Genomic DNA, 26,261 nt, shown 5'->3' with positions numbered 1-26,261 from the left:
ATGAGTGAAATCATATGGTGTTTGTCTTTCTTTTACCTAGTTATGTCGCTTAGCATATTATTCTCTAGCCTCAACCATATCATTACAAATGGGAAGATTTCATTTTTATGGCTTATTGATATTCTATTATATATATACATTATTATATATACCAGATATAATATATAATGTATTGTCTGTATATTACATTGTATATTATTGTTTATATGTATATATTGTGTATATATGTATGTGTGTGTGGGTACAGAAATATATATATATATATATACACACACACACACACACATATATATGGTATACATATATATATGTATATATATATATATGTATATATATATATATACCCAATCTTCTTTATCAGTTCAGTTGACAGACACATGGGCTGTTTCCATAGTTTGGATATTTTAGATAATGCTATGGTAAACATCAGGGTGCATGTATCCCTTTGAATTAGTGTTTTTGTATTCATTGGGAAACACCCATTAGTCCAGTTGCTGGGTCATAGGGTAGTTCTTTTTTTGTTTCTTGTTCCCAAGATTTTATTTAAATTCAAGATAGTTAACATAGAGTAGTATTGGTTTTAGGAGTGTAATTTAGTGATTCATCACTTACATATAACACACAGTGCTCATCACAAGTGCCCTCCTTAATGCCCATCACCCATTTAGCCCAGTCCCCACTCATCCTTCCTTAGCAATTGTCAGTTTGTTTTTATACTTAAGAGTCTCTTATTGTCTGCCTCCCTCTCTTTGTTTTTATCTCATTTTCCTTCCCTTTCCCTATGTTCATGTCTTTTGTTTCTTAAATTCCACATATGTGTGAAATCATATGGAATTTTTCTTTCTGTGACTGAGTTATTTCACTTAGCATAATACACTCTAGTTCTATCCACATCATTGCAGATGCAAGATTTCATTCTTTCTGATCACTGAGAAACATTCCATTTATATATATATATATATATATATATATATATATATATATGAAATTTATTGTCAAATTGGTTGGCTATATTATCTTGATGATTACAGCTTTGTAAGACAGCTTTAAGTGAAGAATTATGATGCCTCTTGCTTTGTATTTCTTTTGCAACATTAATTTGGTTACTCGTGGTCTTTTCTTGTTCCATATAAATTTTAGAATTGTTTATTACACCCCTGTGAAAAATGTTGGTGTTATTTAATAAGGATTGCATTGAATGTGTAGATTACTTTGGAGAGTATAGGCATTCTAACAATATTTGTTCTTCCAATCTATGAGTATGGAAAATTTTTCCATTTCTTTTTTTTAATATTTTTTTTAATTTTTATATTTATTTTTGAGACAGTGAGAGAGCATGAGCAGAAGAGGGGCAGAGAGAGAGGGAGACACAGAGTCTATGTTTATGAGTAATTGTTTAATACATTTGGGGGCTCCGGTATTTGGCGCATAGACATTTATAATTGTTAGCTCTTCCTGGTGGATAGACCCTGTAATTATTATATAATGCTCTTCTTCATCTCTTGTTACAGCCTTTAAGTTAAAGTCTAGTTTGTCTGATATAAGTATGGCTACTCCAGCTTTCTTTTGGCTTCCAGTAGCATGATAAATAGTTCTCCATCCCCTCACTCTCAATCTAAAGGTGTCCTCAGGTCTAAAATGAGTCTCTTGTAGACAGCAAATAGATGGGTCTTGTTTTTTTTATCCACTCTGATACCCTATGTCTTTTGGTTGGCGCATTCAATCCATTTACATTCAGTGTTATTATAGAAAGATACGGGTTTAGTCATTGTGATATCTGTATGATTTATGCTTGTAGTGATGTCTCTGGTACTTTGTCTCACAGGATCCCCCTTAGGATCTCTTGTAGGGCTGGTTTAGTGGTGACGAATTCCTTCAGTTTTTGTTTGGGAAGACCTTTATCTCTCCTTCTATTCTAAATGACAGACTTGCTGGATAAAGAATTCTCGGCTGCATATTTTTTCTGTTCATCACATTGAAGATCTCCTGCCATTCCTTTCTGGCCTGACAAGTTTCAAAAGAGAGATCAGTCACGAGTCTTATAGGTCTCCCTTTATATGATAGGGCACGTTTATCCCTTGCTGCTTTCAGAATTTTCTCTTTATCCTTGTATTTTGCCCGTTTCACTATGATATGTCGTGCAGAAGATCGATTCAAGTTACGTCTGAACGGAGTTCTCTGTGCCTCTTGGATTTCAATGCCTTTTTCCTTCCCCAGTTCTGGGAAGTTCTCAACTATTATTTCTTCAAGTACCCTTTCAGCACCTTTTCCTCTCTCTTCCTCCTCTGGGATACCAATTATGCATATATTATTTCTTTTTCGTGTATCACTTAGTTCTCTAATTTTCCCCTCATACTCCTGGATTTTTTTTATCTCTCTTTTTCTCAGCTTCCTGTTTTTCCATAATTTTATCTTCTAGTTCACCTATTCTCTCCTCTGCCTCTTCAATCCAAGCTGTAGTCATTTCCATTTTGTTTTGCATTTCGTTTAAAGCATTTTTCAGCTCCTCCTGACTGTTCTTTAGTCCCTTGATCTCTGTAGCAAGAGATTCTCTGCTGTCCTCTATACTGTTTTCAAGCCCAGCGATTAATTTTATGACTATTATTCTAAATTCACTTTCTGTTATATTATTTAAATCCTTTTTGAGCAGTTCATTAGCTGTTGTTATTTCCTGGAGATTCTTCTGAAGGGAACTCTTCCGTTTGGTCATTTTGGATAGTCCCTGGAGTGATGCGGACCTGCAGAGCACTTCCCCTGTGCTGTTGTGTATAACTTGCGTTGGTGGGCGGGGCCGCAGTCCCACCTGATGTCTGCCCCCAGCCCACTGCTGGGGCTGCAGTCAGACTGGTGTGTGCCTTCTGTTCCCCTCTCCTAGGGGCGGGATTCACTGTGGGGTGGCGTGGCCTGTCTGGGCTACTTGCACACTGCCAGGCTTGTGGTGCTGGGGATCTGGCGTATTACCTGGGGTGGGTAGGCAAGGTGCACGGGGGCAGGAGGGGCAGGCTTAGCTTGCTTCTCCTTAAGTGATCCACTTCAGGAGGGGCCCTGTGGCAGCAGGAGGGAGTCAGACCCACTGCTGGAGGGGTGGCTCCGCAGAAGCACAGTGTTGGGTGTTTGCGTGGAACAAGCAAGTTCCCTGGCAGGGAATGGTTCCCTTTGGGATTTTGGCTGGGGGATGGGCGAGGGAGATGGCGCTGGTGAGCGCCTTTTTTCCCCGCTAAACAGCTCTGTCATCCCGGGGCTCAGCAACTCTCCCTCCCTTTGTCCTCCAGCATTCCCGCTTTCTGAGCAGAGCTGTTCAATTATGACCTCCCAGATGCTAAGTCGTGCTTGCTGTGGGAACACACTCCGTCCGGCCCCTCCGCTTTTGCAAGCCAGACTCGGGGGCTCTGCTGGCAGGCTCCCTCCCGCCAGTCCGTGGAGTGCGCACTGCCTCGCTGCCCTTCCTAACCTCTTCCATGGGCCTCTCATCTGCATTTGGCTCCGGAGACTCCGTTCTGCCAGTCTTCTGGCGGTTTTCTGGGTTAGTTAGGCAGATGTAGGTGGAATCTAAGTGATCAGCAGGATGCACGGTGAGCCCAGCGTCCTCCTACGCCGCCATCTTTCTGAACCCCCTGGAGACACAGAGTCTAAAGCAGGCTCCAGGCTATCAGCTGTCAGCACAGAACCTGACCCAGGGCTCAAACTCATCAACCGTGAGATCATGACCTGAGCCAAAGTGTGATGTTCCACTGACTGAGGCACCCAGGAGCCCGTTTTTCCATTGTTTTGTGCCTTCAATTTCTTTCATAAGTGTTCCATAATTTTCAGAGTACAGATTTTTTTTACCTCTTTGGTTAGCTTTATTCCTAGGTATCTTACAGCTTTTGGTGCAATTGTAAATAAGATCGATTCCTTGATTTCTCTCAGCTCCCTCATTTTTGGTGTATAGAAATGCAGTTTCTGTACATTGAATTTATATCCTGCGACATTGCTGAATTTATGTAACAATTCTAGTGCTTTTATGCTGGAGTCTTTCAGGTTTTTCACATAGAGAAAGACGTTGTGAAAGTTTGACTTCTTCCTTTCTGTTATGGATGGCTTTTATTTCTTTTTGTTGCCCAATTGCTGACAGTAGGACTTCCAGTACTATGCTGAACAGCAATGGTGATATTGGAAATCTCTGTCGTGTTATTGACCTTAGGGGAAAAGCTCTTAGTTTTCCCCATTGAAGATGATAATAGCTGTGGTCTTTTGTATGTGGCCTTTATGATGTTGAGGTATGTTCCTTATATATTTCCTTTTTGATGGTTTTTATCAAGAAATGATGCTGAATCTACACATTCAATGCAATGGAAGAAAGACAGTCTCTTTAACAAATGGTGCTGGGAGAACTGGACAGCAACATGCAGGAGAACGAAACTAGACCAATTTCTTACACCATATACAAAAATAAACTCAAAATTGATGAAGGACCTGAATGTGAGACAGGAAAGCATCAAATCCCTAGAGGAGAAAGCAGGAAAAAAACCTCTTTAACCTCAGCCACAACAATTTCTTACACGACACATCTCCAAAGGCAAGGGAATTAAAAGCAAAAAATGAACTATTGGGACCTCATGAAGATAAAAAGCTTCTTCACTGCAAAGGAAACAATCAACAAAACTAAAAGGTAACCTACAGAATGGGAAGAGATATTTGCAAATGACATATTGGATGGTATCCAAAATCTATAAAGAACTCACCAAACTCCACACCTGAAAAATAAAAATCCAGTAAAGAAATGGTCAGAAGACATGAATAGACACTTCTCTAAAGAAGACATCCGGATGGCCAACAGACACATGAAAAGATGCTCAACGTCACTCCTCATCAGGGAAATACAAATCAAAACTACACTCAGATATCACCACACGCCAGTCAGAGTGGCTAAAATGAACAAATCAGGAGACTATAGATGCTGGAGAGGATGTGGAGAAACGGGAATCCTCTTGCACTGTTGGTGGGAATACAAACTGGTGCAGTCGCTCTGGAAAACAGTGTGGAGGTTTCTCAAAAAATTAAAAATAGAACTACTGTATGACCCAGCAGTAGCACTGCTAGGATATCACCCAAGGGATACGGGAGTGCTGATGCATAGGGGCACACATACCCCAATGTTTATAGCAGTACTTTCAACAATAGCCACATTATGGAAAAAGGCTAAATGTCCATCAACCTATGAATGGAAAAAGAAGATGTGGTTTATACATACAATGGAATACTACTTGGCAATGAGAAAGAATGAAATCTGGCCATTTGCAGCATTATGGATGGAACTGTAAGATATTATGCTAAGTGAAATAAATCAGGCAGAGAAAGACAGATACCATATGTTTTCACTCATATGTGGATCCTGAGAAACTTAACAGAAGACCATGGGGGAGGTGACAGCTGAAAAAGTTACAGACAGGGAGGGAGGGAAACCATAAGAGACTCTTAAATACTGAGAATAAACTGAGGGGTGAGGGAGTTGGAAGAGAGGGGAAAGTGGGTGATAGGCATTGAGGAGGGCACTTGTTGGGATGAGCACTGGATGTTGTATGGAAACCAGTTTGACAATAAATTATATTTAATTAAAAAAAGAAAGGCAAAAAAAAGAAAGGATGCTGAATTTGGACAAATATTTTTTTTCTGTAACTATTGAGAGGATCTTATCTTTCTTTTATTAATGTAGTGTATCACATTGATTAATTTGTGGACATTGAACTACTCCTGCAGACCAGGAATGAATCCCAGTTGATCATGGTGAAGAATTCTTTCAATGTACTGTTGCATTCGTTTTACTAGTATCTTGTTGAGAATTTTTGCATCCATGTTCATCAGGGAAATTGGTCTGTAGTTCTCCCTTTTAGTGGGGTCTTTGGCTGTGGAATCAAGGTAATGCTGGACACATAGAATGAGTTTGGATATTTTCCTTCTATTTCTATTTTTTGGAACAGTTTCAAAAGAATAGGCATTAATTCTAGTTTAAATATTTGGTACAATTCCCCTGGGAAGCCATCCAGCCATGGTCTCTTCCTTGTTGGGAGATTTTTGATTACTGGTTCAATTTCTTTACTGGTAATGCATTTGTTCAGATTTTCTATTTATTCCTTTTTCAGCTTTGGTAGTTAATATGTTTTTAGGAAGTTATCCATTTCCTCCAGATTGACAAATTTGTTGTCATATGAATCCTTATAATATTCTGTTACAATTGTTTGTATTTCTGTGGTATTGCTTGTGATTTCCCCTTTTTCATTCATGATTTTATTTATTTAGGTCCTTTCCTTTTTCTTTTAGATAAGTCTGTCTAGGGCTTTATCAATTTGTTAAGTCTTTCAAAGAAATAGCTCCTTTTTTCCTTGATCTGTTCTACATTTGTTTTTGTTTTTGTTTTTTTCGATAGCATTGATTTCTGCTCTAATCTTTATTATTTCCCTTCTTCTACTGGTTTGGCCTTTATTTGTTGTTCTTCTCCCAGTTTCTTTATGTATAAGGTTAGGTAGTGTATTTGAAACTTTTATTCCTTCTTTAGGAAGGCCTGGCTTGCTATATACTTTGCTTTTATGGCTGTCTTTGCTGCTTCCCAAAGGTTTTGGACTGTCATGTTTTCATTTTCATTGGCTTCCATATATATTTATTTATTTTTCCTGTAATTTCATGGTTCACCCATTCATTGATTAGTAGGATGTTCTTTAATCTCCATGTATAAGTGGTCTTTCCAATTTTTTCTTGTGGTTGACTTCAAGTTTTGTAGCATTGAGGTGCTAAAATATGCATGCTATGATCTCAATATTTTTATACTTATTGAGGCCTGATTTGTGACCATGTATGTGATGTAGTCTGGAGAATGTTCCACGTACACTTGATAAAAATGTGTATTCTACTGCTTTTCTTCTGCTTCAGGTGAAATGTTTTGAATATTTTTCTGTTAAGTCTATCTGGTCCAGTATGTCATCAAAACCATTGTTTCTTGGGGCGCCTGGGTGGCGCAGTCGGTTAAGCGTCCGACTTCAGCCAGGTCACGATCTCGTGGTCCGTGAGTTCTAGCCCCGCATCAGGCTCTGGGCTGATGGCTCAGAGCCTGGAGCCTGTTTCCGATTCTGTGTCTCCCTCTCTCTCTGCCCCTCCCCCGTTCATGGTCTGTCTCTCTCTGTCCCAAAAATAAATAAACGTTGAAAAAAAAAAAGAAAAGAAAAACCATTGTTTCTTTCTTGATCTTCTGCTTAGATGATCTGTCCATTGTTGTAAGTGGGGTGTTAAAATCCCATATTATTACTGTATTATTATCATGAGTTTTCTGAAGTTTGTTAATAATTGTTTTATTTATTTGGCTGCCCCCAAGTTGAGGGATAATATTTAAAATTGTTAGACCTTCTTGTGGGGTTGACCTCTTTCTTAGGATAGAGTGACCTTCTTTATCTCTTATTACAGTCTTTTGTTTAAATTCTAGTTTGTCTGATATAAGTATGGCCATCCCAGCTTTCTTTTTATGTCCATCAGCATGATAAATTGTTCTCCACCCCATCATTTTCAATCTGGAGGTATCTCTGTGTCTAAAATGAGTCTTTTGAAAGCAGCATATCAATGGGCCTTTTAAGAAATCTGTTCTGATACCGTGTATCTTTTGACTGAAGCATTCAGCGCAGCATTTACAGTCAGAGTCAGTATTGATAGATATAAATTTAGTGCTATTTTATTACCTGTAAAGTCACTGTTTTTGAGAGAGTGAGAGAGAGAGAGAGAGAGAGAGCAAGCAGGGGAGAGGCAGAGAGAGAGGGAGACAGAGAATCCAATGTAGGCTCCAAGTTCTGAGTTGTCAGCATACAGTCTGATGCAGGGCTCGAACTCATGAGCCACGAGATCCTGACCTGAGCCAAAGTCGGACGCTCAACCAACTGAGCCACCCAGGCGCCCCACTTTTAGTAGTTTTTTAGTTGAGTTGTTAGTGTTTTCTATAAAGAGCATCATGTCATCTGCAAATAGTGAAAATATGACTTCTTCCTTGCCAATTTGGATGACTTTTATTTCTTTTTCCTGTTTGCTTGCTGTGGCTAGGACTAAGAGTATTATGTTAAATAACAGGGGTGAAAGTGGACATCACTGTCTTGTTCATAACCATAGAGGAAAAGCTCTGTTTTTCCCCATCGAACATAATGTTTGCTGTGGGTTTTTCAGATATGGCCTTTATTATGTTGAGGTATGTGCCCTCCAAATCTACTTTATTGAGAGGTTTTTATTCATGAATGGATGTTGTATATTGTCAGATGCTTTTTTACATCTAATGACATGACCATATCGGTTTTACCTTTTGTTTTATTGGTGTGATATATCATGTTCATTTATTTGCAAGTATTTAGCCACCCTTATAATAACAGGAATAAATCCCATTTGATTGTGGTTTCTGACTGTTTTAATGCATTTTTTGGATTAGGCTTGCTAGTGTTTTCCTGAGGATTTTTGCATTTATGTTTTTCAATGGTATTTGTTTGTAGTTCTTTTTTAGTAATGTTTTTATCTCATTTTATTATCAGGATAATGTTGGCATCATAGAATGAATTCAGAAGTTTTCCCTCCTTTTCTATTTTTTGGAATAGTTTTAGAAGAATAGGTATTAACTCTTTTTTAAATGTTTGTTAGAATTTGCCTGTGAAGCCATCTGGACCAGACTTTTGTTTTTCGGAGATTTTTTAATTACTGATTCTATTTTTATGATGGTTTTGTTGTGTTCAAGTTTTCTATTTTTAATGTTTCAGTTTTGGTAATTTATATGTTTCTGGGAATTTATCCATTTCTTCCAGGTTTTCCAATTTATTGGTAAGTATTTTTTCATAATATTCTCATAATTTTTTCTATTAATGTGGTGTTGGTTGTTATTTCTGTTCTTTCATTTGTGATTTTATTTATTTAGTCCTTTCTCTTTTCTTTTTGATAGATCTGCCTAGAGATTTAATTTTATTAAGTTTTTCAAAGAATCAGCTCATGCTTTCATTGATTTGTTCTATTTATTTATTTATTTGGTTTCAACATCATGCACTAACACTATAATCTTTATCATTTTCTTTTTTCTACTGGCTTTAGGCTTTGTATTTTGTTGTTGTTGCTGTTCTTTTTTTTTTTTAGCTCCTTTAGGTATAAGGTTAGGTTGTTTCTTTGAGATTTTTCTTTCTTCTTGAAGTAGGACTGTATACTTATCTCTTAAGGACCAATTTTGGTGCATCCCAAAAGTATTATACCATTGTGTTTTAATTTTTATTTGTTTTCATATATTTTTTAATTTATTCTTTGATTTCCTGTTTGACTAATTCATTGTTTAGTAGCATGTTTTTTAACCTCCCTGTATTTGTGGTCTTTCAAGATTTTTCCAGGTACTTGACTTCTAGTTTCATGACAGTGTGGTCAGAAAAGGTGCTTGGTATTACCTCAATGTTTTTATGTTTGTTGTGGCCTGTTTTGTGATGTAATATATGATCTATTCTGACAATATTCCATGCGCACTTGAATGTGTATTCTAATGCTTTAGGATGAAACTTTCTGAATATATCTGTTAAGTCAATCTTGTCCAGTGTGTCATTCAAATCCATTGTTTCCTTATTATCTGTTTAGATGATCTGTCCATTGATACAAGTGGGGAGTTAAAATACTTTACTCTTTTTTGTTATTATCTATTTGTTCCTTTATGTTTGTCAATTATTTTACACATTTGTATGTTTACATTGAGTGCATAAATACTTACAATTGTTAGATCTTGTTCAATTGTCCCCTTTATTCTTATATAGTTCCCTTGTTTGTCTCCTGTTACAGTCTTTGCTTTGAAGTCTAGTTTTTCTGATATAATTATTGCCCTTCTGGATTTATTCTGACATCCATTACCATTATGTTTCTCTATCCCTTCACTTTCAGTCTGCAGATGTATTTAGACTTAAAATGTGTCCCTTGTATACAGCATATAGTTGGGTCTTTTTTTTTTTTTTTAATCTATTCTGACACCCTATGTCTTTTGAATGGAACTTTTAGTGCATTTACAGCCAAAGTAATTATGGATAGATATGTATTTAGTGCCATATTATTACTTCTGGAATTGTTTCTGGAGATTTTCTCTGATCTTTATTGTCTTTATCACTTTTGGTCTCTCCTTTGCATTCAAGGAATCCCTTTTAATATTTCTTGCAAGGCCAGTTTAGTAATCATGGACTCCTTTAGTTTTTTGCTTAAATGTCCATCAACTGATGAGTGGATAAAGAAGATGTGGTTTAGGGGCACCTGGGTGGCTCAGTCAGTTAAGCGTCTGACTTCAGCTCAGGTCATGATCTCATGTCATGTGGTTTGTGAGTTTGAGCCGTGCATCGGGCTCTGTGCTGACAGCTCAGAGCCCGGAGCCTGCTTCAGATTCTGTGTCTCTTCCTCTCTCCCTGCCCTTCCCATGCTCATGCTCTGTTTCTCTGTCTCTCAATAATAAATAAACGTTAAAAAAATAAAAAAAAAAGAAGATGTGGTACAATGGTACCACAATGGTACTTGGTAATTAGAAAGAATGAAATCCTGACATTTGCAGCTGTCGATGGAACTGGAGAGTATTATGCTAAGTGAAATAAGTCAGTCAGAGGAAGACAGATATACGTTTTCACTCATATGTGGAACTTGAGAAACTTAACAGAATACCATGAGGGAAGGGAAGGGAAAAAATTGTTACAGAGAGGGAGGGAGTCAGACCATTAGAGACTCTGAAATATAGAGAACAAACTGGGACTTAATGGGGGGAATGGGGGGAGAGGGGAAAATGGGTGATGGGCATTGAGGAGGGCACTTGTTATGAGAACTTGGTATTGTATGTAAGTGATGTATCATAGGAATCTATTCCCAAAACCAAGATCACACTGTATACATTGTATGTTAGGCAACTTGACAATAAATTATATTTCATAATTTATATTATAATATACATTATACAATATATACAATAAATTATTATCTATAAATATAATAATGTATGTTATTATATTTATATATTTATAATAAAAATAATATTTATAATAAAAATAATTATATATATATTTGTTGATTTCGTATCCTGTGAGAATACTGAATTCATTTATCATTTCTAGCTTTTTTTTGGTGTAATCTTAATCTTTGGGTTTTCTATATAGAATATCATGTCATCTGCAAATATTGAAAGTTTTACTTGTTCCTTGACCATTTTGATGCCTTTTATTCTTTATTTTATTTTTGTTGTCTGCTTTCTGTGGCTAGGACTTTCAGTACTATGTTAAATATCAGTGGTGAGAGTGTACATCCTTGTTTTGTTTCTGATCTTAGAGAAAAAGCTCTCAGTTTTTCCACATTGAGGATTATATTAGTTGCGGTTTTTGATATACGGCCTTTATTGTATTGAGGTATTTTTCCCCTAAATCTACTTTTCTGAGATTTTTTTTATCATGAATGGATGCTCTTTCTGCATCTATTGAAATTATTATATGGTTCTTATCCTTTCCTTTATTAATGTCATGTATCAAGTTCATTGATTTGTGAATATGTATCCACACTTGCAACACAGGAATAATTCCCAGTGGATCATGGTGAATTATTTTTAAAATGTATTTTTTATGGTGTCTTTATGTGGTTTTGTTATCAGGGTAATGCTGATCTCATAGAATGAATTTGGAAGCTTTCCTTCTTTTTATATTTTTTGCAATATTTTGAAAATAATAGGCATTTACTCTTTTTCTTTAAACGTTTTATAGAATTTGGCTGTGAAGCCATCTGGCCCTGTACTTTTGTTTGTTGGGAGATTTTTTTTTTATTAATTATTCAGTTTCTTTTCTGGTTATTGATCTGTTCAAGTTTCCTATTTCTTCCTATTTCAGTTTTTGTAGTTTATGTTTCTAGGAATTTATCCATTTCTTCCAGGTTGTCCAATTTGGTGGCATATAGTTTTGTTTTTTTTTTTAATATTCTCGTATAATTGTTTGTATTACTGTGGTGTTGGTTGTATTACTCAACTCTTATTTGTGCTTTTATTTATTTGAGTCTTCTGTCTTTTTTTCTTTATACTTATGGATAGAGGTTTAACAATTTTACTGATTTTTTTTTCTAAGAACCAGCTTCTGGTTTCATTGATCTGTTCTATTGTTTTCTTAGTTCTATATCACTTATTTCTGCTCTAACCTTTATTATTTCCTTCCTTCTGATTATTTTAGGTTTTGTTTGTTTTTCTTTTTCTAGCTCCTTTAGGTATAAAGTTAGGTTGTTTCCTTGAGATTTTTTTTTTTCTTGTTTCTTGAGGTAGGCCTGTATTGCTCTATCCTTCTCTCTTAAGACTGCTTTTGCTCCATCTCAGAGATTTAGGACCATTGCATTATTTTTTTATTTTTTTAATGTTTATTTATTTTTGAGAGAGACAGAGAAAGAATGCGAGTGGATTAGGGGTACAGAGAGAGGGAGACACAGAATCTGAAGCAGGCTCCAGGCTCTGAGCTGTCAGCACAGAGCCCGACTTGGGGCTCAAACTCACGAGCTGTGAGATCATGACTTGAGCCGAAGTCAGATGCCCAACCGACTGAGCCACCCAGGTGCCCCAGGACCATTGCATTTTCAGTTTCATTTGTTTTCATGTCCTTTTTTAAATTTCTTCTTCGATATCCTGTTTGGCCCATTTATTGTACAGTAGCATGTTGTTTAATCTGCATGTATTTGTGGTCTTTCCAAACTTTTTCTTGTGTTTGACTTCAAGTTTCATATCATTGTGGTTAGAAAACATGCATAGTATATTCTCAGTCTTTTTGTACTTGTTGAGATCTGATTTTTTTACTTATTATGTAATCTATTCTGGAGAATGTCCTATGTGCCCTTGAAAAGAATGTGTATTCTGCTACTTTAGGATGAAATTTTCTGAGTATATCTGTTAAGTCCACCTGGTCTAGTGTGCCATTCGAAGCCATTGTTTTCTTGTTGACTTTCAGCTTATATGATCCACCCATTGATGTCAGTGGGGGTTTTTAAGTCCCCTACCACTGTTGTATTATTATTAATGAGTTCCTTTATGTTTGCCGTTAATTATTTTATATATTTGGGTTCTCCCATGCCAAGTACATATGTATTTATAATTCCTATATATTCCTGCTGTATTGCCCCCTTTATGATTATGCCCTTATTTGTCTCTTTACATTTATTTTAAAGATTCTATTTGTTCTTAATATAAATATTACCACCCTATTTTTTTTCACTTCCATTTGCATGGTAGATATTTTTCCATGTCTTCACTTTTATTATATATATATATATATATATATATATATATATATATATATCTTTAGGTTGTAAATGAGTTTCTTGTAGGAAGTATATCTATTGGTCTCTTTTTTTGTCCATTGTATTACTCTATGTCTTTTATTGGAGCATTTATCCCAATTGCCTTTAAAGTAATCACTGATGGTACTTATTTTTATTTTGTTATTTGTTTTCTGGTTGTTTTTGTCATTCTTCTCTGCTTCTGTTTTATTCTATTACTCTCTTTTTCGGGATTTCCTAGTTACTGTGGTGTTATTTTTGGTTGTGTGTGTGTGTGTATCTAAATTTTGGGTTTGGGGTTACCATGAGTTTCATATATAACATCCTAATAATACAGCAATTTATATTAAGTTGATAGTTATTTAAGTTCATACACATTCTTAAAAATCTTCTCCGTTTTTCTAACTCATTCCTCTACCTTTTTGTATATGCTGTTACATTTTACATCTTTTTAAAATGTTTATTTATTTTTGAGAGAGGGAGACAGACTGTGAGCAGGGGAAGGACAGAGAGAGGGACACAGAATCTGAAACAAGCTCCAGGCTCTCAGCTGTCAGCACAGAGCCCGACACGGGGCTCAAACTCACGAGTCGTGAGATAATGACATGAGCTGAAGTCAGATGCTTAACTGAATGAGACATGTAGGTGCCCATATTTTACATATTTTTATTAATAAGTCTCTTATATCTGGTATGGTCATTTCTTTTCCGCTTAGAGAATTATCTTTAAAATTTCTTGGAAGTCTGGTTTAGTGGTGATAAAATCCTCTGTCTGTGTGGGAAACTTTTTATCTGTTTTTCAAATCCGAATAACTTTGCCATATATTCTTGGTTACAGTTTTGTTTTGTTTTGTTTTGTTTTGTTTTGTTTCCTTTTAGCACTCTGATTATATAATGCCACTCCATTCTGGGCTAATGCATTTCTTCTAAAAAACAGCTGGTAGCCTTATAGGGTGTCTCTTTTCGGTATCTTTTTGCTTTTGTCTTGCTGATTTTAGATTTTTCTTTATCTTTAACCCTTAACATTTTAGGTATTATGTGTCATGGTGTGGTACTACTTAGGTTTGTTGTATTTGGAATTCTCTGTGATTTTTGAATATGGATATCTATTTCCTTCCCTAGGTTAGGAAATTTTTCAGTTAGTTTTTCTCCAAATAAGTTTTTGCCCCTTTGTCTTGAAGAAGAGAGAACTTTAGTAGGCTGGGGAATTCAAAATGATAATTTTTGAGGAGTGATAATTGTTTGGAGGCATCTAGATTGTGCCTGATTATTTCTGTGCACGAATTTATTGAGTTTTGTTAACAAACCTATTTGTAGATATTATTATCCTTGTTTGATAAGGAAGAGAGCACAGAGAAGTTAAGGGATTTAACTGTAATAACACAGGTATCAAGAAGTAGCCATTGCCTGGGCGTCTCATTCAGTTTGGTATCTGACTCTTGATTTTGACGCAGGTCATGATCTCATGGTTTGTGGGTTTGAGCCCTATATTGGGCTCTATGCTGACAGTGTGCAGTCTGCTTGGGATTCTCTCTCTCTGCCCCTCCCTTTCTCACTCTCTCTCCCTCTCAAAATGAACTTAAAAATAAAAAAAAAAACTAAGTAACATTTAAGTACGTGTCTGTATGGTTTTAGAGCTTGAAGCATTTGTCTACCAAGGTTCCCTAGGACATCATTCGTGAATGTGGTGACATTTTAAATTAGCCTTGAATGATGGCAATATTTCTGTGGAGATAAGAGTGAAGTGGGAAACTCACAAAAATATTTCTGTCACTGAAAATACTGTCAGTACAAGTTTTGTTCCTGATATATATGTTAGTTTCATCAAGCAGAGCCCATCTCTATTACCCCCCACCCCCACATCTTCCTGGGGAAAGGTCCTTCTCCAATCTCCTTTGAAGTATGCCTAGCTGTGTGATGGATTTATTTAATTTTAAAATAAAATGTGGTTTTTGTTTTCTAAAATTAAACTTATTCTATGTCAAGGATTCTGCAAGGGATTAAAATACCATGATAAAAACATTATTCTTGCCCTAATGGAACACTGTATCTAGTGGAAAAGACAAAGAAATACATAGATAATTGCAATGAAGTGTGATCAGTGCTTTTATAATGAAAGAAGAAGCTCCTGGAAAAGAACAGATGAGCTCAGACTTCAAGATTAAAGGAGGCTTTCTGGAAAAAAATGTGTTAGCCAGGTGACATGTATGGTGCCAACTGGGCAAAGGAAGTTGCACGTGTAAAGACAGAGAATGGGAGTGGGGATTGAAAGAGAAAGAAAGAGAAACATAAATAGACCCTGAGATCTTTTGAGACCAAGAACTGTGTGATTTTTCTCTTTGTTAGCTCATACTGCCTGGTAGAATGTTTTGTTCAAAATAGGCACTTATAAGTACTTTTTGGGAGAAATACATTTTATGCCATCCTGCTATTATTATTTATCTGTTAGTTTTAATTTGTAGGATTTGGGCTAAAGAGAGCATATGTAAGAGTACTTCATACATGGTATGTGTGTAAGAATCACTTGGGAACAATTCTGATCAGAAAAGTTTTATCATCTTGCCTTGTTTATAGCACTAATACTAATCCACAATAGTAGGCCTCTTATGTCACCCATTCAATAAAGGCTATGAGGATGGAAGATGTTCTGAAGTCAGGGTTGAATTATTATTGAAAAAAGGTTTATGGGGCTTTTCATAGTTGTCAGCCCCATACCCGACAGGAACTCATTGCTGAATAAGTAGTTCATATTAAATGTTGAGTGTGTGGAAGAGGCACACACTAAAACCAGGAAAACAACAGATCTAAGCCTAAGAAACTGCTAGTCAATTTAAGACACAAAAATGTCTGCTCAGGAAAAGCACATGGTAGAAGTGATAGCATATCCTAATGAGCAACCACTGGATATTGGGTCAGTAAACAGGTTCTTTCCAGGAGTTGCCATTGGCAGGTTGCCATTGGGACCATGCCCCAGTCTCTTCCTCTCTTCAGCTTCAGATTAGATCTATGAGATGTTGTTATTACAGTAGATGGTGTCCAAGAATCCATTCAATTTATCTGTGCCATTCTATATTATCCAGCCAGACAAGTTGATTGAGAGAAAATTGAAAATGTAGAATCAGATTTTCATACCTAACAAGGCCATTTGAAGGAAATGACTACAGTCTCTTTGGTAACTGTAAAAACGAGGTAATTAAGGTAAAAAAAAGGGGAAGGTCATTATTGCAAATAGCAAAATTTTACTATTTTTAAAAGCTGAGTAGTATTCCATTATATATGTATATCACAACTCCTTTATCCATTCATCAATTGATGTACATTTGGGCTCTTTCAATAATTTGGCTATCGTTGATAATACTTTTATGAACATTGATGTACATGTATCTCTTAGAATAAGTATTTCTGTATCTTTTGGGTAAATACCTAGTAGTGCAATTATTAGCTCATTGGGTAGTTCTATTTTGAACTTTTTCAAGAAGTTCCACACTGTTTTCCAGAGTACCTGCACCAGTTTGCATTCCCACCAACAGACCGACAGTGCAAGAGGATTCCCCTTTCTCCACATCCTCACCAACATCTGTTGTTTCTTGTGTTAATTTTAGCCATTCTTCCAAGTGTGAAATGGTATCGCATCATAGTTTTGATTTGTATTTCCATGATTATGAGTGATGTTGAGTATCTTTTCATGTGTCTGTTAGCCATCTGGATGTCTCATTGGAAAAATGTTTATTCATGTCTTCTGCCCATTTCTTAACTGGATTGTTTGTTTTTTGGGTGTTGAGTTTGGTAAGTTCTTTATAGATTTTGGATACTAACTCTTTATCAGATATGTAATTAGCAAATATTACTAGACACATCTCTGGAGTCAAGGGAAACAAAAGCAAAAACATACTGTGGGAACTTGATCAAGATAAAGGTGTTCTGCACAGCCAAGGAAACAATGAACAAAACTAAAAGGCAGCCTACAGAATGGTAATCTCCATTTGTTTTCAGTGTCTATGAATTTTCATATTCTAGATATCTGTATGAGTGGAATTATACATTATTTGCCCATTTGTTCAAAAGTTTGAGGAGAACTGATATTAATTCATTAAGTGCTTGATATAATTCACCAAGGAAGCCATTTGGTTTTGGGCATTTGTTGTTGTGAGAAGTTTCTGATTACTGATTCAACCTCCTTACTAGTTATAGGTCAATTCTGATCTTGTATTTCTTCACAATTCAGTGTTGGTATATTGTGTGTTTCTTGTAATTTCTTCATTTCCACTATGTCAGCCAGCTTGTTGGCGTTAATTTGTCCACAACATCTTATTTTAATCCCTTTAATTTCTGTGATACCAGTAGTAATGTACCCAGATTTATTTCTAATTTGAGTAATTTGATATTTCTTATTTTCTTAGTCAATCTAGCTCAATTTCAATTATGTTGATATTTTCAAATAAACCACACTTGATTTCACTTATTTTCTATATTGTTTTCTATACTCAGTTTTATTTTTCTCCCCTCTAATTTTTAGTATTTCCTTCTTTCTGGCAGCTTTGGGTTTAGTTGCTGTTCTTTATCTAGTACCGTAATGTGCAAAGTTTGGTACTGATTTGAAACAGATCAAAACACACCAGGTTAAAGGTCCAAACACTCTCCATTGAAAGCAAGGAGGAGCTCTCCAGTGGACTTACCAGTGGAAAAGAGCAGCCAAAATGCAACAGCAGAGTGCACACAGCATACACCAGTAACACTTCCTGAAGTTCCAGGCCCTGGAGATCATTTTCCATTCCTAATGTATGTGTTTACAACTATAAATTTATCTTTAGCACTGTTTTTGTGGTTGTGTGGTTTTATTTTGATTTGTCTCAAGGTATATTTTAATTTCTCTTTTAATTTACTTTTTGTTTCATCCTTTGTTTCAGAGTGTGTAATGTAATTTCCAAAAATTTGTGAACTTTACAGTTTTCCATCTGTCATGTATTTTAAGCTTCAATTCATTGTGATAAGAGAAGATAGTTTGCATAATTTTAATATTTTCAAATTAGTTAATACTTGTCTTGTGGCCTTAAAATATTGTCTATCCTGAATAATGTTCTATATGTACTCTAGAAAAATGTGTATTCTGCTGTTGTTGATGGAGTGTTCCACATATGTCTTTTAGGTTTGATTGCTTTATAGTGTTGTCAGGTCTTCTAATTCTTTATCTTTTGTCTGATTTTTATCCACTATTGAAACTGATGTATTGAAGTGTAGCTCTATTATGGTAGAATTGTTTATTTCTCTATTTAATTTCTTTACAGATTATTAGTGTTTGCTTCATATATTTTGTAGTGCTTATATAGGTATATATGTATAAAATCCCTTCTATGCGATGAGTTATTTCTTTGTTGACATTTTCAAGATTGTCTCTTTGTTTTTGCTTACCAACACTTTGCTTATAATGTATCTTTGTGTAGTTATCTTTGGTTTATCCTACTTTGTTGAGCATCTTGAACTTGTACATTTGATTTTTCCTAAAATTTGGGAAATTTTAAGCCATTGTTTCTCCAAATAATCTGTTCTCTTCTCTCTATTTTCTGTGACTGCCACCACAATGTATATTTTGGTCTTTTTGATGGTTTCCTACAAGTATCTTAGACTCTTTTCCTTTTTCTTGATTCCTATATTCTCTGATCCTCTGATTTGATCATTTCAATGTTTTTTTCAAGTTCACTGATATTTATACTTTTTTGCTTGCTATATGTGCTATTGAACTCCTCTAGTGAATATTTAATTTTAGTCATAATTTTCAGCATTAGAATTTTTGTTAGCTTCCTTATTATAATTTCTACCTATTTGTCAATACTCTTATTTTGTTCATAGAATGCTTTATGAAATTCCTTTAGTATTTTTTTAAATAAAATTCAACTTACTTAACATATAGTGTAGTACTGGTTTCAGGAGTAGAACCCAGTGATTCATCACTTACATACAATATCCAGCACTCATCCCAATAAGTGACCTCCTTAATGTCCATCACCCATTTAACCCATCACCCACCTCTCATCCAGCAACCCTTCGTTTGTTCTCTGTATTTAAGGGTCTCTTATAGCTTGCCTCTCTCTCTGCTTTTTATCTTATTTTATTCTTCCTGCCCTTCCCTTATGTTCATCTGTTTTGTTTTTTAAATTCCACATATGAGTGAAATCATATATTTGTCTTTCTTTGACATATTTTGTTTAGCATAATGCACTCTAGTTCCATCTATGTTGTTGCAAATGGCAAGATTTTATATTTTTGATAATGCAGATATATATATATATATATATATATATATATATATATATATACCACATCTTCTTCATTCATCAGTCAATGGACATTTGGGCTCTTCCCATAATTTGACTATTGTTGACAGCACTGCTATAAACATTGGGGTGCATGTGTCCCTTCATCAGCATTTTTTATCTTTTGGATAAATACATAGTAGTGCAATTGCTGGGTCATAGTGTAATTTTATTTTTAGCTTTTTGAGGAATCTCCATACTGTTTTCCAGAGTAGCTGCACCAGTTTGCATTCCCCAAAACAGTGCAAAAGTGTTCCCTTTTCTCAGTATCCTCGCCGACACCTGTTGTTTCCTGAGTCCTTGATTTTAGCCGTTCTGACAGGTATGAGGTGGTATCTCATTGTGGTTTTGAGTTGTATTTTCCTGATGATGAGTGATGCTGAGCAAAAAATCCAGTGAAGAAATGGATAGAAGACATGAATAGACACTTTCCCAAAGAAGAAATCCAGATGGCTAACAAACACATGAAAAGATCCTTTTTTTATTTGTTTATAGTTTACACATAATGTTATATTAGTTTTAGGTATACAACTCTACACATTATTTTATACTCACAATCCTATACATTATTCTATGCTCATCATAAGTGTAGCTACCATCTATCACCATGCAATACTATTACAATAGCATTGTCTGAATTCCCTATCTTGTGCCTTTTATTTCTGTGACTTATTTATTCTATAACTGGAAGCTTGTATCTATCTATATCTATACATTTGGTCTTTTTGATGGTTTCCTACAAATACCTTAGACTCTTTTCCTTTTTCTTGATTTCTATATTCTCTGATCCTCTGATTTGATCATTTCAATGGTTTTTTTTTCAAGTTCACTGATTTTTTTACGTTTGATCATTTTTTACGTTTTTTGCTTGCTCATATGTGCTCTTGAACTCCTCTAGTTATATATATATATATATATATATATATATATATATATATATGAGTGTTGGCCTTCTTTGGGAAAAATATCTATTAGATCTTCTGTTCATTTTTAATTGGATTATTTGTGGTTTTGGTGTTGATTTCCTTTAGTTCTTTAGTTTTTTAATGTATGTTTTCCCTTAGTTCTTTGGGTATATTTAAAGTTGAGTTTAGTAAGTCCATTGTCTAGGCTCTCTTGCAAATGGTAGCTGTCAATTTATGTTGTTCCTTTGAGTGTGCCACGTTTTCCTTGTTTCTTTATATGTTTGGTAATTTTTTTTGAAAATTGGACATTTGTTAATATAATGAAGTAACTGAAAAATAGGTTCCCTTGTCATCATTTAATTTCTTTATTGTTTAACTCTTTATATTCCATTTATTTTGAAACTTTTTGAAACTACTTATGCAAGAAAATATCTTTCATGTGTGCCTCTGGACATCTAAAATATCAGAGGCAGTTTTCCAAGGATGTCACACAAATGGCAAATAAGTACATTAAAAGGTATTCTACACCACTAATCAGGGAAATACAAGCCAAAACCACAATAAGATAGTACCTCACACCTGTTAGAATCACTAAGATAAATATGACAAGAAAAAACAAGTGTTGTTGAGGATGTGGAGAAAAAGAAACCCTTACGCACTGTTAGTGGGAATGCAAATTAGTACAGCCAATTAGTATGGGGATTACTCAGAAAATTAAAAATAGAAATACAGTAAAACCCTGGTTTGTGAGCATAACTCCTTCTAGTAACATGTAATCGGAAGCACTTGTATATCAAAGCAAATGTCCTCATAAGAAATAATGGAAACTGGAGAAGATGGTGGCATAGGAGGACTCTGGGTTCACTTCATCCTGCTGATCACTTAGATTTCACCCACATCTGCCTAAATAACCTCCAAAAAACACCAGAAGACTAGCAGAGTGGACACTCCAGAGCCAAGCGTAGACAAGAGGCCCATGGAAAGGGTAGGAAGGGCAGAGAGGCAGTGTATGCTACATGGACTGGTGGGAGGGAGCCAGGGTGGTGGAGGGGCAGTCGACCAGATAAGGCAGAAGACTGGCTTGCAACAGCAGAGGGGCTGGGCTCTGTGAGATCTGACAGCCAGTGGACTTAACATCTGGAATGTTAAAAGTCAACAGCACTGATTTTGGAGAGTGGGGAGGGTAACAGGACACTGGAAGTGAAAGTTGTTGAGCCTCAGAAGGACAGAGCTCAGAGGGGGAAAAAAGGCTCTGGTAAGCGCCATTTCCCTCTCCCATCCCCCAGCCGAAATTACAAAGAGAACCAGTTCCCATCAAGAAATTGCTTGCACTGCACAAATACCCAATGCTGTGCTTCTGTGGACCATCCCTCTGAGGGTCTGCCTCCCTCCCAGTGTTGCAGGACCCCTACCACAGGGGACCACTGACAGCAAAGCTAGCTAAGCCTGCCCCTTCTGCCCCTGTACACTTTGAGGATCCTTCCCTTCTAATACGCCCTTGGCCAGATCCCATGGAAACAGCACCACAAGCCAGGCAGTATACAAGCAGCCCAGACAGGGGCCATCCCACTCCGAGGTGAGTCCTGCCCCTGGGAGAAGAGAATATAAGGTACACACCAGTCTGACTGTGGCCCCAGTGGTGGGCTGGGGGCAGACATAGGGTCTGACTGCAGCCCTGCCCACCAAAACAAGTTCCTCCAGAAAGCACAGGGGAAGTGCCCTGCAGTTGGGAGTTACTGCAGGGACTAGACAAAATGATGAAATGGAAGAATTTTCCTCAAAAGAACGTCCAGGAAGTAGCGACAGCTAACAATAGGATCAAAACTCATTTAAGCAATACAATGGACCAAGAATTTAGAATAATAGTCATAATACTAATCCCTGCACTTGAAAAAAGCATAGAGGACAGCAGAGAATCTATTGCTACAGGGCTCAAGGGACTAAAAAATAGTCATGAGGAACTAAAAAAATGCTGTAAGTAAGGTGCAAAATAAAATGGAGGTGGCCATAGCATGGATTGAAGAGGCAGAGGAGAGAATAGGTGAATTAGGATATAAAATTATGGAAAAAGAGGAAGCTGAGAAAAAGAGAGATTAAAAAAAAATCCAGGAGTACGAGGGGAGAATTAGGAAACTAAGTGATGCAATCAAACGGAACAATCTCCATATCATAGGAATTCCAGAAGAAGAAGAGAGAGAAAGGGGCAGAAGGTGTACATGAACAAATCATAGCTGAGAACTTCCCTGATCTGGGGAAGGAAACGAGCATTGAAATCCAAGAGGCAGAGAAAACTCCCTTCAGACATAACTTGAATCAATCTTTGGCACGACATATCATAAGGAAACTGGCAAGTTACAAGGATAAAGAGAGAATTCTGAAAGCAGCTAAGGTTACATGGGCCCTAACATAAAAAGGTAGACACATAAGGGTAGTAGCAGACCTATGTACTGAAAATTGGCAGGCCAGAAAGTAATGGCAGAAAATCTTCAATGTGATGAACAGAAAAAATATGCAGCCAGGAATCCTTTATCCTGCAAATCTGTCATTCAGAATAGAAGGAGAGATAAAGGATTTCCCAAACACAAACTGAAGGAATTCATCACCCCTAAACCAGCCCTATAAGAGATCCTCAGGGGGACTCTGTGAGTGAAATGTTGCAAGGACCACAAAGTACCAGAGACATCACTATAAGCATGAAACCTACAGAGATCACGATGACTCTAAACCCATATCTTTCAATAAGATCACTAAATGTAAATGGGCTAAATGCGCCAACCAAAAGACATAGGGTATCAAAATGGATATAAAAGAAATACCCATCTATTTGCTGTCTACAAGAGACTCATTTTAGACCTGAGGACACCTTCAGATTGAAAGTGATGGAGAACTATCTATCATACTACTGGAAATCAAAAGAAAGCTGGAGTAGCCACTTATATCAGACAAACTAGACTTTACATTAAAGGTTGTAACAAGAGATGAAGAAAGGCATTATATAATAATCACAGGGTCTACCCATCAGGAAGAGCTAACAATTATAAATGTTTATGCATCGAATACAGGGGCCCCAAAATGTATAAAACAATTAATCACAAACATAAGCAACCTTATTGTTAAGAATGTGGTAATTGCAGGGGACTTTAGTACTCCACTTACAACAATAAATAGATCATCTAGACAGCGGTCAATAAAGAAACAAGGGCCCTGAATGATACATTGGATCAGATGGACTTGACAGATATATTTAGAACTCTGCATCCCAAAGCAACAGAATGTACTTTCTTCTCGAGTGCACATGGAACATTCTCCAAGATAGATCACATACTGGGTCACAAAGCATCCCTTCATAGGTATAAAAGACTCCACCCAAAGTCTCATAGAACTGATATATGAATTCAGCAAAGTCACAGAATACAAAATCAATGTACAGAAATCAGTTGTGTTCTTATGCACTAATAATAAAACAACAGAAAGACAAAGAAACTTATCCCATTCACAATTGCACGAAGAAGCATAAAATACCTAGGAATAAACCTAACCAAAGATGTAAAAGATACAAAATCTGAAAACTATAGAAAGCTTATGAAGGAAATTGAAGAAGATACAAAGAAATGGAAAAACATTCCGTGCTCAAGGATTGGAAGAATAAATATTGTTAAAATGTCAATACTCCCCAAAGCAATCTACACATTTAATGCAACCCCAATCGAACTTGCACCAGCATTATTCTCGAAGCTAGAACAAGCAATCTTAAAATCTGTATGGAACCACAAAAACCCCGAATAGCTAAAGTAATGTTGAAGAAGAAGACCAAAGAGGGAGGCATCACAATCCCAGACTTTAGCCTGTACTACAAAGCTGTAATCATCAAGACAGCATGGTATTGGCACAAAAACAGACACATAGACCAATGGAGTAGAATAGAGACTCCAGAATTGGACCCACAAATATATGGCCAACTAATCTTTGACAAAGCAGGAAAGAATATCCAATGGAAAAAAGACAGTCCCTTTAACAAATAGTGCTGGGAGAACTGGACAGCAACATGCAGAAGGATGAAACTAGACCCCTTTCTTACACCATTCACAAAAATAAACTCAAAATGGATAAAGGACCTGAATATCAGACAGGAAACCATCAAAACCCTAGAGGAGAAAGCAAGAAACAATCTCTCTGACCTCAGCCGCAGGATTTTCTTGCTTGACACATCCCCAAAGGCAAGGGAATTGAAAGCAAAAATGTACTATTGGGACCTCATCAAGGTAAAAATCTTCTGCACTGCAACGTAAACAATCAACAAAACTAAAAGGCAAGCAACAGAATGGGAAAAGATATTTTCAAATGACATATCGGACAAAGGGCTATATTCGAAATCTATAAAAAAGTCACAAAACTCCACACCCGAAAAGCAAATAATCCAGTGAAGACATGGGCAGAAGACATGAATAGACACTTCTCTAAAGAAGACATCCAGATGGCCAACAGGCACATGAAAAGATGCAATGTCGCTCCTCATCAGGGATATACAAATCAAAACCACACTCAGATATCACCCCAGGCTGGTCAGTTTGCCTAAAATGAACAAATCAGGAGACTATAGATGCCGGCATGGATGCGGAGAAATGGGAACCCTCTTGCATTGTTGGTGGGAATGCAAACTGATGTAGCCACTCTGGAAAATAGTGTGGAGGTTCCTCAAAAAATTAAAAATATATCTACCCTATGACCCAGCAATAGCACTGCTAGGAGTTTACCCAAGGGACACAGGAGTGCTGATGCATAGGGGGAACTTGTACCCCAATGTTTATAGCAACACTTTCAACAATGGCCAAATTATGGAAATAGCCTAAATGTCCATCAAGTGATGGATGGATAAAGAAGTTGTAGTTTATATATACAATGGAATAGTGCTTGGCTTGAGAAAGAATAAGATATGGCCTTTTGTAGCAACGTGGATGGAACTGGAGAGTGTTATGCTGTGTGAAATAAGTCTTACAGAGAAAGACAGATCTCATCTATTTTCACTCTTATGTGGATCCTGAGAAACTTAACAGAAGACCATGGGGTAGGGGTAGGAGACAAAAAAGTTAGAGAGGGAGGGTGCTAAACCATAAGATACTTTTCAAACTGGGTTTGAAGGGGAGTGGGAAGGAAGGGAAAGTGGGTTATGGGCATTGAGGAGGGCACCTGTTGGGATGAGCATTGGGCATTGTATGGAAACCAATTTGACAATAAATTTCATATTAAAAAAGAAGCCAATTTGACAATAAATTTAATTTTTAGAAAAAAAACGAAATAATGGAAATCAGATGATTCATTCCACAACCTACCAATATTCATATAAAATTATTATAATACCATAATATTATACAAAATAATTTTAAAAGTAAAAATATAAAGAATAAGAAACAAATGAACCTGCACTTACCTTTGAAAACCTTCGTGGCTGGTGTGAGAGAAACAAGAGAGAGGAGAGTTTTTTTTTTAATTTTTTTTTTCAACGTTTATTTATTTTTGGAACAGAGAGAGACAGAGCATGAACGGGGGAGGGGCAGAGAGAGAGGGAGACACAGAATCAGAAACAGGCTCCAGGCTCTGAGCCATCAACCCAGAGCCCGATGCGGGGCTCGAACTCACGGACCGCGAGATCGTGACCTGGCTGAGGTCGGACGCTTAACCGACTGCGCCACCCAGGCGCCCCAAGAGAGGAGAGTTTTTGTACAGCACAACTTTATCACTAACAGAATCACTGCTATCTG

This window comes from Felis catus, chromosome X (genome assembly GCF_018350175.1).
Source record: "Felis catus isolate Fca126 chromosome X, F.catus_Fca126_mat1.0, whole genome shotgun sequence".
Classification (NCBI taxonomy): domain Eukaryota; kingdom Metazoa; phylum Chordata; class Mammalia; order Carnivora; family Felidae; genus Felis; species Felis catus.
This window is presented reverse-complemented; position numbering follows the sequence as displayed.